At 42.3% G+C, this 14,208-nt stretch overlaps 2 protein-coding genes across 15 annotated transcripts in view; one reads left to right on the top strand and one right to left on the bottom strand.

Moving 5' to 3' along the window:
* Positions 1-9,958, bottom strand: part of NGEF (neuronal guanine nucleotide exchange factor) — a 47,819-nt gene extending 37,861 nt beyond the window's left edge. For both annotated transcript variants that reach the window (XM_026798040.2, XM_074547001.1), the window contains exons 1-2: positions 9,736-9,958; positions 2,428-2,485 (exon numbers count right to left, since the gene is read on the bottom strand). The gene's annotated coding sequence lies outside the window, so the exon portion shown is untranslated. The remainder of the gene's footprint in view (positions 1-2,427; positions 2,486-9,735) is intronic.
* NEU2 (neuraminidase 2) overlaps positions 1-14,208 on the top strand; it is a 39,789-nt gene that overhangs the window by 12,444 nt on the left and 13,137 nt on the right. For 4 of the 13 annotated variants that reach the window (XM_026798044.2, XM_005495120.3, XM_074547005.1 and 1 more), the window contains one exon: positions 11,482-11,574. The exons of 7 other annotated variants lie outside the window; for them this stretch is intronic. The gene's annotated coding sequence lies outside the window, so the exon portion shown is untranslated. Of the gene's footprint in view, positions 1-11,481; positions 11,575-13,661; positions 13,854-14,208 lie in introns of those variants that run through there. 2 more of the 13 variants (XM_074547009.1, XM_074547013.1) reach the window with 2 other exon arrangements.

Below are 14,208 nucleotides of genomic sequence, written 5' to 3' on the forward strand. Positions count from 1 at the left end.
AATAGAAGAATTAATGCCTTTTACAGGGCTGGGTGCCTTCTAATACTTATCAACAGCACTCATGCCTGCTGTGCAGGTAAGTGAAGAAAAATCCATAACTGTAGGGCATAAAGGTAGAAGAGACAAGATTATATAGTGCAGAGGTTTGATTTGCTTTCCCAAAGTTCCCCTCAAGTGCCAGTGTACCTCCTCATTGACACAATGACTTCAGCACAAAATTTCTCTGCTCTTTGTGTCAGTACATGGACTATGCCTGGACTCCCAAGAATTTTGAGGAGGCACATCACAACAGCAAAACATCAGTTGATCTTTCAGCCTTTGTAGGGCTGGGTAAAATATGAACAGATTACTTAAGCATTCTCTGGTCCTTTCCTGAATTCTTTCAGCTGTCAAAGTCTTCCTGAATATGTAATATGATTTTGTGACTGATGGGGCTGTCATGAGTAATAGAAAGAGATGCTGTATAGAAAATGTGAATATAAAATTGACAGCAAGCTGAGAGAAGGGCATAAAACTGTGCTGTGGATTAGTTAGATGCTGTTTTAAGAAGTCACATGTATCATTGGTTTGTTATGTTACAGTATATCCAAGGCACAAGATAGCTTAGAAGGAATGTGCTTCAATTTTTTATGCATCTTCTGCAATCTCTGTGAACTCGTGTGTTCCATAAACATTTCTCATGCTTGTCCCTGGGGTCACTCTAGCAAACCCTGGGACACCAGGGACAATTGGGCCATCATCTGTGAATCCTCTGCTTTGCAATATTTTTCGAAGGCACTATGATTTATCCTTATAAAGAGAAGGTCACTCCCTGAAATCATGGACTGGGCATGAGCTTCTTGGCTCTAGAGAGGAGAAAGTCTGCTTTCTTCTTTCATTACCTAACCACAGCATGCAGCTCTAAATTTGGATCCTGACTTCAGTTCTGCCTTTTGGGCTGTTTGGAACTATGGTGGTTGCTCTGGGACTGTTTCCAGAGTTAATGGAAGTGTATGAAGGAGGTATTTGTCAGTGGTGGTGTTAAGTTTGGTTTGTAAACTACTCTGAGGTACAGAGATTCACTAAGCCTGTTTCTTTTTCTGTGGGTGTGTGGAACAACGGAATAAAAGCAGCTGCTGTTGGAGATAGTTTGAAAAGAGAGAAGAGGCTACTTCTTCTCCTCTGCCTTTTTTTTTGTCCCAAGACTAGAGCCCCAGGGACTTGATCCTTGCAACTGTGATGGAAGTCTATCTTCTAAGTGGACTACAATTAATATTACAGCAGTAATCCTACTTAACCCCAAACTCTAACAATTGTTATATTTTTATTTATTTCTCTTCTGTAGATTATTTTATGCCTTGGCACTCAAGGAGATGAACCTATGACAATCTCCTCTACATCAAAGTTCCTCTGTGCTTCAAGAGGCCACCCCTTGTCCATGTGACTCATACTGGGGCCTGTGTCTGTCATGACCTTTGCCAGGCTGATGAATCTTGCAATCCTTTGCAAATTGCTGCTAGAATTTTATTGAAAAAGTGGATAAAGTTTTCAGTGGAACTGCTCACCAGTCAGGAGTAGTTTCAAAACCATTAAATGTCCAAAGGGACCATTAGGCAAAGAGATGCACATGTGTGCATGGAGAAGACTGTTTTCCCCTTTCACCTGCCTGGTGAATATGAGAGTGCATGGATGTCAATGTTGAGCTTTTACAAAGATCCTTGGCAGAGAAGGAGCCCCTTGCATGGCCAGTTGATACTCAGCTGGGTTACCCAAAGACTTAGCTATGTGTTCAGTACCCCTGGCAAAATTGTGTGCCTCTCTTTGCCAGATACTCCTTTTGTTCATAAGAGGAGTGAAGGTGCCTGTCCTGAAAAATTAACTTGTTTCCAGTTTATCAAACCATCCCTAACAAACAAGATCCTTGACCAGAAGTGAAGATAGCAATGAATGAGAGAGAGACTTTCATGTTTTCTAGGAGAGGCAGAAGGGGCCCTCATTTAATGTGGTGGTTATAAACAATATATGCTGTTTTTTACTTTCTTCAATGAAGAATTCAAGAACAGAATGCATTTCTGAAGTCATACTTCTGATTTCAAAATTGATACTCTAAGAAAGTACTGAGAAACCATTTACTGATATGTCAATCAAATAGTCCTGACTTTTCCAGTAATTTAGGTATATTAAAAAAAACTAGGGATATGTTTGAATGATGCATTCAAATTTAGTATTACTTTTTCTCTTGTAGCAGTCAAACTATTCTGTGGCAGAGAATAGCTCAAGCATGTGTGGACCTTAACTACCCCGTCTGAGTGTTTGCAGAGAATTTTTGAAGAAGGTATTCATCATGATGGTCAGAGGTAGATGAGTGCCAGGTCTTTTGTCAGGAGTACCCCCTCCCAAGTATATCACATGCCACCTTGAAATCACATGGCTTGAGTCACCACTCACCTGAATGTGCTTTGCAGGCAAACACTTCCCTGGAGCTCATGGAGACCAAAGTAGCAGTCTGTAGGGAAAAGAGAAGGATGGCAACAGTGAAGCCAGAAAGTGATGCACATACAGCAACACTAGAAATATGCATTTTGACTCACACATAATCCAGCCTCCAGGAATTTGACTGTATATAAATTTTACTTGCTTATGTAAAAAACTGGCATTTACCAGCAAATGCCATGAATTTTTACAAGAACAGCTGAACTCAGGGATGTTGGGTAAGATGCTAATACAAGCTGTAAAAGGGACTGAGGTTCCTGGAACAGTGTGGACCTGGACACATGGATGTGTGTAGGAAACAGGGAGTACTGCTACCTCTGGGAGGGTGAGACTGGAGGTGTTTTCAAGGCATGGGCTGGCTGTGGGCGGGACTACTGTATAAAGAGAGTGGACTTAGAGGGATATGAAGAGTATCAGGTTTATCAAAGGTGTTTTAGGTGTAACTTCTGTTAACCAGTTAGGGCTAATCAAAGATAAGGATGCTTTTAGTAACAGAGCTGCAGACTGAAAGCTGAGATTGCAGCTGTGTAGACCTGCAGGTATTTCAAGTGGGTTTAATATGGACAGTTTGATGTGGGAGTCTGGAGCAGGAGGAACATTCTGGCACCAGTTGAGCATCTCTCCCTCATCCCACGATGTGCCAGGCAGGCACAGCTAAACGAGTCATGGCAGAGGCAGACTGTGTGGTCTGTCACTGGTGGCAGCCCCGGTGGGCACTGGTAGCAGAGGGAGCTGCTGGGGGCTGGCAGCCCTGGAGAGCCACCTGCCTGCCTCAGCTGTTGCTGAGACAGGAGGAGTGCAAGTGATGTCTGAGCTGCTGGAAAGAGGCACCTCCTTCCCTGCCAAACCTGCTGCTCCACACACCCTGGCCCCTCTCTCAGTGGCAGTTTTCCAGAGCTCCAGCACAGCAGAGCAGGCAGCTGGATCATGGATTCTTTCCCTCCCTAGTACTTTGCTGTCCTGGATAATGGGCTACTTTGGTGTGCCTGGTGCTGGCCCTGATCTGACAGCCTGTGTCTCTGGGAGGGTTTTTTCTGCACCCTCTCTTCCACTGCCACAAGGCAATCATTTGTGTGGGACTTATTTGGTTCAGTGTTGTCAGCCTTCCCTGTGATAGAAGGGGTGCAGCAGGACAAGACTGGTGGCTCTCCTTTCTGGTGAATCCAATCCTTCAGTAAATTCCTAATTCCTCTCTAAAGTGCGAAGGTGTATTGGCTGACTGAAAAGTGTTAAGTACTGTAATAAGGGAGTAAACACAAGGATTTTGAAATTAAAACTGCTCAATTTCCTGATACTAAACAACACTGTTGCCCAGCCTGGAAGAGTAATGAAGGTTGCTTAATTAATACCAGAAGACAGACAGAAATCTCCAGCTGTGTAACTCAGGGATGTTTCAAAGCAGAAAATAACAGGTATGACTACAACTTGACTGAATGCTTTGCCTATATAGGGACATGCAGTCACAGAAGAATTCCCTTTGTCTGACTGTGTCCCTACCACCACCAGGAATGAAGACAACAGTATTGATGTGTCTGAGTGTCCACTCAAAATATGCAGGTGGGCGCTTTCATCACACAGGGCAGTGAACGCCTACTCGGAGTTACCTAGTGCTGTTTTAGTTTTGCCATCAGCTCAAATCCATCCATGGCTGGATGCCCCTGTAAATGATGTCTAATTCCACATCATTTTGTTTGGGGTCTCAATGCAGAAATTGCTGTCTAGGCTGTAGCATGTTTGTGCTGTAGAAAGGCAGAAAATCTTATAATATTTTCTTCCTTTTTATATGTTGAAGTCATCTCAAGTGTAAAAGCCCTATTAATGACTCATCTGGAAGGTTTTATGTGTTGAATATAGGGATGCACCTTTCATCCAGATGAACCAGATAGAGCTCTTTTAGGACAGAATTTTGACTTCAAGCTCTTACAAATAACATGGCTCCTTTAATATTTCTTCTTTAAATAGTGTCTGAATGTACATGCAAATGCTAATTTAGCTGCATCTTAATGGTTTCATTTTCAAATGTTTTTCTTAAAGTCTTGTGCAAACCAAAACCAAACCTCTGCCTCCCACCAGCATCAGTCTCCTATTACATCCCTGCTCATGTGTTAGGCAGTGACTTTTGTCCATCTTACATGATTTTAATTGAAGTGGAATGTCATCTCTATAAACTCTTTCACTGTGCATGATAATGAGGCCAGCCCAGCTCTGCTGAAATGCATCACAGTCCAAAATCCAGCAGCAGCCTTACTCATCGACAGCCGCTCTTGCTCATGCGGGTGCCAAACCCTCAAGGAGTGCCACATGCGAGAGGACCCTGGCAGAGGCTCTGGGGCTCTGCCCAAGCTCAGGCCTGCATTTGCACTGGGAGATATTTCTGTCTGAGTCAGGGGAATAGTAACACCCACAGACTCAGCCCTAGGCTCTGGCAGATTTAGATCTCAGCAGATGCAGCTATGAATTCATTTGGCCTCATCGGTGGTTGAGGTGAAGACTTGGAGTCAGTGTCAGTGTGCTGCTCTCACTTGTCCTGCTGAGCCACCCCTGCTCCAGGGGGACTGACTTTCAGCACAAGGATGTACGGGTGTGGTAACACCTTACCCTAAAGCTCTCACAGCCCTCAGCTGCCTGACTACACAAATATTTATATTTTCATTGTTCCTGGTTGGGATTGCCATCCTTGGAAGTGTTTACGATCCTGACACTTCCTATTAAATGGTGGCAAAAGACAGTTAAGTGCATGTCCCTGTCCAGAGCAACGTACACGACAAAGGAATTTCAACTATTTAGGTGCAAGGCCAAGGTATTATTTGATTAAGGCACAGAGGTGGAGACAAACAGGTGGAGCATGAGAACTGACTGACCAGAGAGTAACACATGGACCAATGAGGTTCGCAGCAGAAGCCAGAGAAAATTAGACAATAAGTTTGAGAATGCTGGCTGAAAGAATATCAAATAGTTTTGACAAATAGAATATAAAATAAATTAAATATTTTGTGCTCATTTTGTAAATAAGATTGAATTCTATAAACAGCATTAACAGAATCAAAATACAACCAGCCCAATTGTGAGATAGTCTTTCAGCTGAGGAAGCTAACATAATGGTTCTATTGCCATGATTCAGTGTTGGTACCTTATTTATAGCAAGCAAAACCAAGACAGAATTATATAGTTCATTACACTTTTGTGACAAGAAAACCCTTTTTGTCTTGCACATGTTACAGAGAACCTGTTTTAGATACACTTCAGAGACTAAAAATAGATACATTGGACCCATATAATAAATCCTCCAAACCATGTGCTTTCGAAACCCTAAGACCAAGTGAATGAGGATAGAGAGAGAAACCAGTACATTTAAAGTGGCTAAAAATTACTCAGATGTTCTTGCTAGCTCTAAAAATATTTCTGGAATGAAGTCTGGCATTGTGGGTAGCTCTATGCATAAAGGTAAGCCACGTGTCCATAGGACCACCAAATAAGTGTGTTCTACAAATGTTATGACACATGACAGAAGAGGATACGTGCCTTCATACAATTCCCTCTGCATGAAACATGAACTATTTCACTACTTCATGCAAATTAACCCATTATATATATATACACACATATATTTTTATATATACATACATATTTTTATGTTGATATATATGCTTTTTATTATAAAACTAATATACCAAAAATATGACCTTATTTCTGTTCCTTTCCTTAAATTATTACACATGCAATGGTGAAAATGCACTTTTGCTTAAGATTTTGAGACAATCCTGAGAAGTGAAATGTATAAACCTCATGCTAGTTCTTCTGCCATCATTGATATCTCTCTACTAACAAAAACTCCTGCCTCTAGAGGAAGCCCCTTTTCCTTCTTCCTGCTGTGTATGAAATGTTCTTGCTATTGATGCCATCCCATTCCTTATTTCTATGCTGAGAAGATACTAGTGAAATACTTTAAAAGTAGCTGTGATTGAAAACTCATGAGGTTTTCCAGGTTTATCTCAAGAAGGTAAGTGAATAATTAAAAATCAAATCCCTGTACCTCCTAGACTGGGGGGACTACAAAATTATCAGCTCAGGGCTTAGGGGCAAATTGCAGGATGTAGCCTCAAAGCAGGAGATACCCATGTACTCTGCAAGTACGTGCACAGGAAGGCTCTCAGCAGTCTGCCTGATGATCTCTTCTGTTTTGCAGGACTGCATGTGGGAGTTGTGAGTCCTTGTTCCTTTTTGTTTGTTCTGTTTGGGCTGTGGGAAGCCTTCTAGCCACCGAATGTGTATACAATGTAGAGCTTACTTAAAAATCTTAAAGGACTAAGGTATGGAAGCTTTATTCTCTGATTAAATGATTTAGTCAAAAACATAGTATAAGAAATAATATGCAGGGCGTAATGCCTTGCTGAAAGCAGAGAGGTTTAGTAATGCTAGGACAATTGTAAAAGGAGCATTAATAGATGTCTTGGTTGAAGCTTTTCAAGACAGACTCATTAGTAAGCAGACAGGCCAAGTGTCCCTTGGGCAGACAAGACCTATGCTGCTCTTGGGGAAAAATATAATGATGCCCACTTCTATTTCTAGATTTTCTGGTTGTGTATTAAACACTTGTTATGGAAGAAATGAGCACAGGTGATTGTTTGAACTGCAGAAAGGTAAGAATTCACAGGGTTTTTCATTTGAAAGCTTCCATACAGAAGCAGGGAAAGAGAAGGCTAATTTTGTTGATCAAGAAATAGCAGAGTTCTCACTTTTTCCTCCCTTGGTGTTTTTTGGGTGGAGGGTCCAAGGTTTGCCTGTTTGGTGGATCTGCTTGCAAACGTGTAGCTACAAGAGAGCCAGAAGTCACCAAGACATCAGCATCCTGTTAGGCTGGTTTCTGCTAGTTTGAAAAACCAGGCAGGTTTGGAGTGCTGCTATGCCATACTCTCCTTGTCAACTGCATCAAGCTAATTTCAGCTAGTTTCAAACGTGACATGAGCTGATTCTATTCTTACAGCCTGTTACTCTGACTGCAGGGGTCTTTAGTAACTCAGGAAAAGCACTTGGTACACAACTCTGGAAGCTCATCAGCAAACAGCATTGACTGATGCAAACTTCCCTTCAGCACGGCCGTTTCTGGACCCTGGTGGGAAGAGAAGCTTGCTGGGCTGCAGCTCCCAACACAGAGCAGCCTCTTCTCTCCCAGCACTGGGGGCTAGCCCAGTGCTTATGCAATCAACCCCAAGCCTTCCCCACTTGCCTCTAATTTGCCAGCTGCAGCACTAGCCAGCATGGCACTGTAGAAAATGAGGGACACATGCAGTGCTCTGGCTGCATGTATATGCACAGGGAGTCTCCATCTTGTCACATTAGTGCCATGCTAATTTACCCAAGCGCTGGGAAAGGTTGGCAAAACTTTCCCTTCTGGATCTTTCCTTCTAACAGCAGGTGTTACCCTCCTCTCCATTCCCAGCTTTTAAGCACAGAAAGAAGAAGGCTGGGATGAGTGTAGTTAATCTCATGGCTGTGGCACAGGATGGGGTTCTGGGAGAGTAGATGTAATTTCTTAGCTCTGCTGCAGTTTCCTGGGCAGTCTTGAGCATGTCAGTTCCCCATCTCTGGACTGGGAGCAGTACATTACAGTTTGTGAATACTCCTGCATTTTTCTGCAATCCTTTTTCTTCTGAGTTACTTAGGCAAGAACTCAATGTAAGTGCAAGAGCATGACATGAGATAACCTGATGTGCTCAAAAGAACTCTGAAACATAATGTAATTAAAGGAAAAAATGAACTAGTTTGAAAATTCTCTTGGTTTTGGTTATTTTTCATTTCATGTTTTCTACATTTCAGTCCCCAAGTGAAAAGCAAGCATCTTGTCTAGATTTCTAGTTCCTCAGTGGCCCTGCTGTTCTTTTAAGTTTTATTTGAGCTGACTGCAACTGCTCCTAAAAAAGGTTCTTGTTTTAGGAATTGCTCCCTTTTGGAACAGCAAAGTCCAAATTTTGCAGATTGAGTAACCTGCTTGACCTGTTTTATCATGGACATCTGTTTCCAAGATGATTTCACATAGGAAAGAGAAGGCAAGAGGGAGATGAGACTTCCAGATTGTTCCAGACTGTAACTGAGTCTTGTCAATTTTCCTTATTTTAGATATGATGGAGCAGTTTCCATGGGGTGCTGCTTGGAAACATGTATTATTTCCTCCAGTAACTATTGGGGGAAAAATTATAATTGCCTATAGAAATCACAGAACAAGCTACTTTCAAAAGGAAAAGCTGAGTGAAATCCCCAGGCACTGGCCACATACTCAGGGACAGATGAGGGTAATTATATTGTTAAAGCATTTTACATTGTCTTGCAAATGTCCTGGGCAAAATATAGCAGTGTGGGACAATGGGTTCTTTGGGTTCTTCTTGTCTGGCTGTTAGTATGGTGTTTCATACATACTCCTGTATTTAGAGTTTTTCTTAAAGTAGTTTCAAGTTAACAGTCCCAATTTGTAACTGTAGAAAATCAGCCCTGAATAAAATACCTGTCTGTCTCATAAAATGGATGCCAGCCAATTAGTACTTCTTGCAGGTTCAGCAAAATATTCTAAATAGCTTTCATTATTTTAGTGCAATTTCCTACTTCCAGCTAGGACTGGAAGTGACAGCTCCCCTATAATGGTCAAATCTGTTGATAGTTTAAGATCAGAAGACCTAGCTTGTTCTTATAAAATTTGAGTCCTTGTTTACTTTTGTGCATTTAAAAATACACATAATTGCTGGGAGAGAGTTCACAGCTACACTGGATTCACAGCAATTGGCCTCCTGAGACTGAAAGGAAAAATTGGCTCAGGGGAAGGATCAGTCTGGAGGTAAGAGGAAAACAGGCTGTTTTTCATATTTCCTGCCTTTATTTATATATATCTTTTAAAGCAAGATCACACATAAACCATTTGACAGGAAAAATCACAACTTGTGCTGCCCCTGGAAAAAGACACACAGCTTGGTTTGGTTTGGGTTTGCTGTTCAGGTGGTCATATTAATGCCATTCTGTGCAGTCTGGGTCTCCCCTCTGACTAGGCTTCCTCCCTGTGGGTGGTGGATTTTATGCCTACCAGGTTGTGCCAGTGGTGCCTCTCCTCTCTGTCAGCCAGTATTTCAACAGTGTCATAACTGTGCTCTCTCTGGCTTGCACAGGACTCCTTCAGTTCTTTCTTGGGCACTGGATTTGTGCCTTTGTTTGTGGCCTGAGGTTTCTTCCTCGGGCAGTTCCTCTTCCAGCATCCCCCCAGAACAGGATTTTACTCACCTGACATTCAGGGGCTGAGCCAGTCTCTCATTTGCCATCGGGATGAGGTATTCCAAAAAGTCTGAGTTAAACTCCCCCAGATTGTTAGGGATTTGCAATTCAGTTGTGGATCCAGAGGCAGGTATGTCCTACACAAGTTCGGTGTCCTTCAGTCCTTGTACCTTCATGTCAGTTCTGCTTGAGAGTAAAGTGTGCCTCAGATTTTGTTTGCTCAGTTTCCAGAGTCACAGCAAACACAGTAAAGGAACAGCTTTCTCTTTACCCAGATAAGTTAGTACAAATATGCCCTGAACGTCCTTTGCACTGCTTGTGCCAAGGCTTAATGACAGGGGATTGTTAAACCTCCCGTATAAATCTTTAACAACTGGGCGAAACTTCGGTCCAATCTGCAAACTCAAGTGGAAACAGTAAACAGTATTTGCTTCCATTTTTCAGGCCCACTGGATGAGAAACTGCTCTTGCTTTACATTATTTACAGCCATTTGAGATGAAAAGACCTACATGTTTATGACTATTTTTAGATTGCCATTTCTTAATTTCATGTGTGTTCACATACCTGGGCACTGGGGTGGATACAGCAGAGCCAGCCTGGTTTTATTTTAAGGCCTTTTGGATCAATTCAAATGCTTGTGATAATTTTCCCTCTTGAAATAATTTCTTATTACCAGGCTACTTGCTTGCTGTGATTTGAATGTCCCTCTTCTGGGGGCAACTTAGGCCTGGTGCTTCAAAGGATGACAAATATTAGTGATTGCTTAGATCAGTGCTATTCCTAGGAGAGATTTTTCCCCTCATCCTTGGATAACTCACTCTGTATTTTTAAGACTTCATTTGGATTGACACTTAGAAAAAGCATCACATAGCCTGCTGAATTTGATGCTAATCTTTCCCTTGGTTTTTATTTTCATTTTGAAGTTCACTGACCTTGCTAACTGTCTTGTTTGTTTGCAAATATTTTAATTGGTCACAACATTACTCTTTTTAAAATGCAGCTATATGCCCAGCCTACTCCATGGAAGATTTCATTGAGTTAAACTTGGGTTAATCTGAGCTCAGACATGATAGATTCATGGTCACCAGTGTCAATGTCCCTTTATACCAGCTGAAGGTTTGTCCTGGCATAGAGGGCTACCAGCAATTACTCCTGTAATGATTAATCAAGGTTACCATCAGGCCTGTGCACTCCTGGTCTGAGAGCTGGCAGGACTCAGGAAAGAAGGATGCAGTGGAATTTGGGCTCCTCTCTGTTTCAAGAGTTGCCTAGGGTGAATCTAGCTAGACTTGTGCTTCAGACTTGCTTATCTGAGTGTCCAAGCACTGCAGAGTACACGAAGCAAGGAACTACAGTTTTATAGCATTTTCCAGTCATTAAATTCCTGCAGTGACTCCTCCTCAGTGTTTTTTGGAAGGCTAAATAAATCCTGCTTCTACAATCCTCTTTTTGTATTCAAACCTCACCACCACCTCTCTTCCTTTGCTTCTCATAGATCATGCCATTCATTTTGTTAACGAAAATAATGTGTATTTTCTTTTTTCTTCCAAATGGGCAAAGTAAATGGAGAAATGGTGTAATGTGTATAATAGGCAGGCTGTTTTTTGGGTGTTGTCTCACACAGGGTGAGGAAGCTTCCCTGTGACAAACCCATGACTCACCATGGAGTGCCAGAAGGCTTACAGGTCTGCTATGGAGTAATGCCCTTTGAGTTAAGGGAATATTTCTTTTATTTTGTCCTTTTTTTTTCACAGGGTGAGGAAATAAATTGTATTTACTGTGAGAGAGGCGTCAGCAGCAGGATTCTGTGCTTGGAAAATTCTGTGCTGTTGGAAATCAAAAGTAATGTAAGTGGAGTCAGTGGAGTGTGAAGGAGTGCAAACCCAAAAAGTACCAGATCCTCATGCCTGTTGTACCTACAGTTGATAAGGACAGTGAGGTGCTCATCTAAAAGTGCTCAGAGGCTCTTTTCCCTAGCTAGAATTGGTATTAAAAGAAAACAGTGGATGTTTTCTCATCCAAGGGACCATATTTCCCAAAGAGCTCTCCCTTAGCATTTCCTTCTTACATTCATAATTATTATTATTACTTTGGCTTTTTCTTGTCTTTTTTTTTTCCTTCCTGGACAGAACAGACTTAGTCAAAGCCCAGGTCTGTAGGATTTATCTTCTGCACCAAGGATACCATGTTCCCCAATGCCTGGAAGGCAGCACATAATGTTTTAACTTAAAATTTGCAGTACTGTGTAATTGCTGCTTCACATGATCTGACCCCACAGACCTCTTGACTTGAACTACAGCTGCCTGACAACAGCAGCTACACTGTATAGCATAGCAAAACCACTGAATTACCTGAGCCAGCCTTGCCTTTCTAATGATGTTGGGAATCAATGGAATCAGGTTTGAGCATTTTGCAAGGGAAATATACATTGGCAATTTTTAATGGACTGCATGTCACTCACTAGATGTACCGTTTCTTGTTTTCCTGCTAATTTCTTTTCACATATGCTCATGAGCATTAGCTTCTGAATTCTCAGCCTCCATTTGCAGCTATTGCCATATCTTTCCTAAGAGGTGACACCCAAAACTGAACACGGTCCTCCAAATTCAAATGCTCCATTGTTCAGGATTCTGTCATTATATTATCTTCTGCATTATTTTTATATCCTCTTATTAATGCACCCACACACCCCATTTGCATTTTTTAACCTTTTTAAAAACGTTTTCATTACAACAATCAGATATAAGGGCAATGAAGTAAGCATGGAACAATAGAAGTGAGGATTTTGATCTTCCTCAGACCTAAACCTGTTTTAAACTTCAGTGGTGACACTGATTTTGATTTACACTGAAAGGAAAGAGGAAAGATCAGGCTGTGCATGTCAACAGTGGGACATCCATTTTTGATAGTTACTAAGGAGCAGTTTTGTAAAATAGTTTCAGAACAACATGTTGTTTGGGAAAAGCACCTTTTCTTTTATCAGAAGGCTGGGGTTTTCCAAATAGAGGTTTGTGCTGTGGGCTGGAGGCTGAAGAGCAGTGCTGGAGCCTGGATGCTGGCAGTGGTGTTGGCGGCTGCAGGGAAGCAGTGTGGGGTGCCCGCATGTGGACTGTGAGACTGTCCTGCACAGGCACTGAGATTGCCTAATTTTAACCTCATAGCAGGACTAAGCAGCACATCCTTCATTTTAGGTGTAGATTTAGCCTTCCTAAGCTGTTAGCTTCTGCACAGCCATGTCTGATACTGACTGGTCCTGGGGAGTGGGTCAAAGGCAGGGAACCCCAGCTGGCTGCAGGGGAATGTGTGGAATCTTACTTAGAGAGGATGAGCTGATAAGGGGAGGTGGGAGGTGGCCAGAGGCAGAGCTGCTCTGCCATATGCATGCTGCCACCATTGCCACCACACCAAGCCACACTTGGGACTGCCACTCAGAAGAGATGGACAACCAGTTTTAAGCTGCAGCTGGGAAAGGTGATTTCTGTTTAACAAATGAGTATTTATGAGTTGTCTGGCTGCAAAACCAAGTGTGTGACTCAGAAAATCACCTGAATAACACTGCTGCTAGCCAGGGAGAAGAAAAAAGGGGAAGAAATCCATAAAGCAATCATTCATGTCTTGCTTTCAGGCAGACTGCACCTTAGCAGCCTCTTCAATGTCTTTTGTCCTCCATTAATTGCTGCCACTTTATTGACTTTGGATTTTCTCCTGGAGTCACTGTTAAAAGTTAGTATCTGGTGGATGTCAATGATATTGTCTCTGGAGGGACTTTTCCTCACACTATTGTTTGATTCCAGGTAATGCAGTGAGACACAAATGCCTTCAGTCTTCTCTTTTGTGCCCCAATTAAGGCCGTGCTTTACCTGCCCAGTTAGGCAAGGTTCGTAAACACGAGGTGTGGTTTCACCGTGCAGCGAATTAGATCCAATGACTAAGTGCTAGTCTGGGTCGTGTGTTTGCTCCTCCTGTCAGCAGCTTCGTGCTCCTGCTCCAACTGCAGATTCTGCTGCTTGATGGACTCTTGCTGATGCAATCCAGGACAATGACCCAGCAGAAACAGTTCACTTTTTTTTTTTTCCCCTCTGGATTAATTTTCCGCCAGTCTCATATCCTCTGATGGCTTGCCAAGGTAAGATGAGGATTCTTGCTGGCACAGGAAAGGATACAGGGTTGCTCAAGAGAAACAGAGTAATATAGAAGCATGACCTTAATTTCGTTGCTCAGCTGATTGGTTGCAAATCCACACCTTTGCATCTTCCTATTTGGCTTGCCCAGATCAACCACAACTGCCATGAAATGAGGAGACTTTTTCCATGACTAGCAAGATCTCTTCACAGGATTGTTATTCTCATTCTTTCAGATCACTTCAAAGACAAGAATGGCAGTGACAATAACAATGTTAATGGCAGCAATGGGAGCTCAATTGAGAAGAGAGGAAAGCAAGGGATGCAGCAAGAAAAGGGATAGGAAATGGGATTACTGCT

This window comes from Zonotrichia albicollis, chromosome 9, assembly GCF_047830755.1.
Source record: "Zonotrichia albicollis isolate bZonAlb1 chromosome 9, bZonAlb1.hap1, whole genome shotgun sequence".
NCBI classification, from domain to species: domain Eukaryota; kingdom Metazoa; phylum Chordata; class Aves; order Passeriformes; family Passerellidae; genus Zonotrichia; species Zonotrichia albicollis.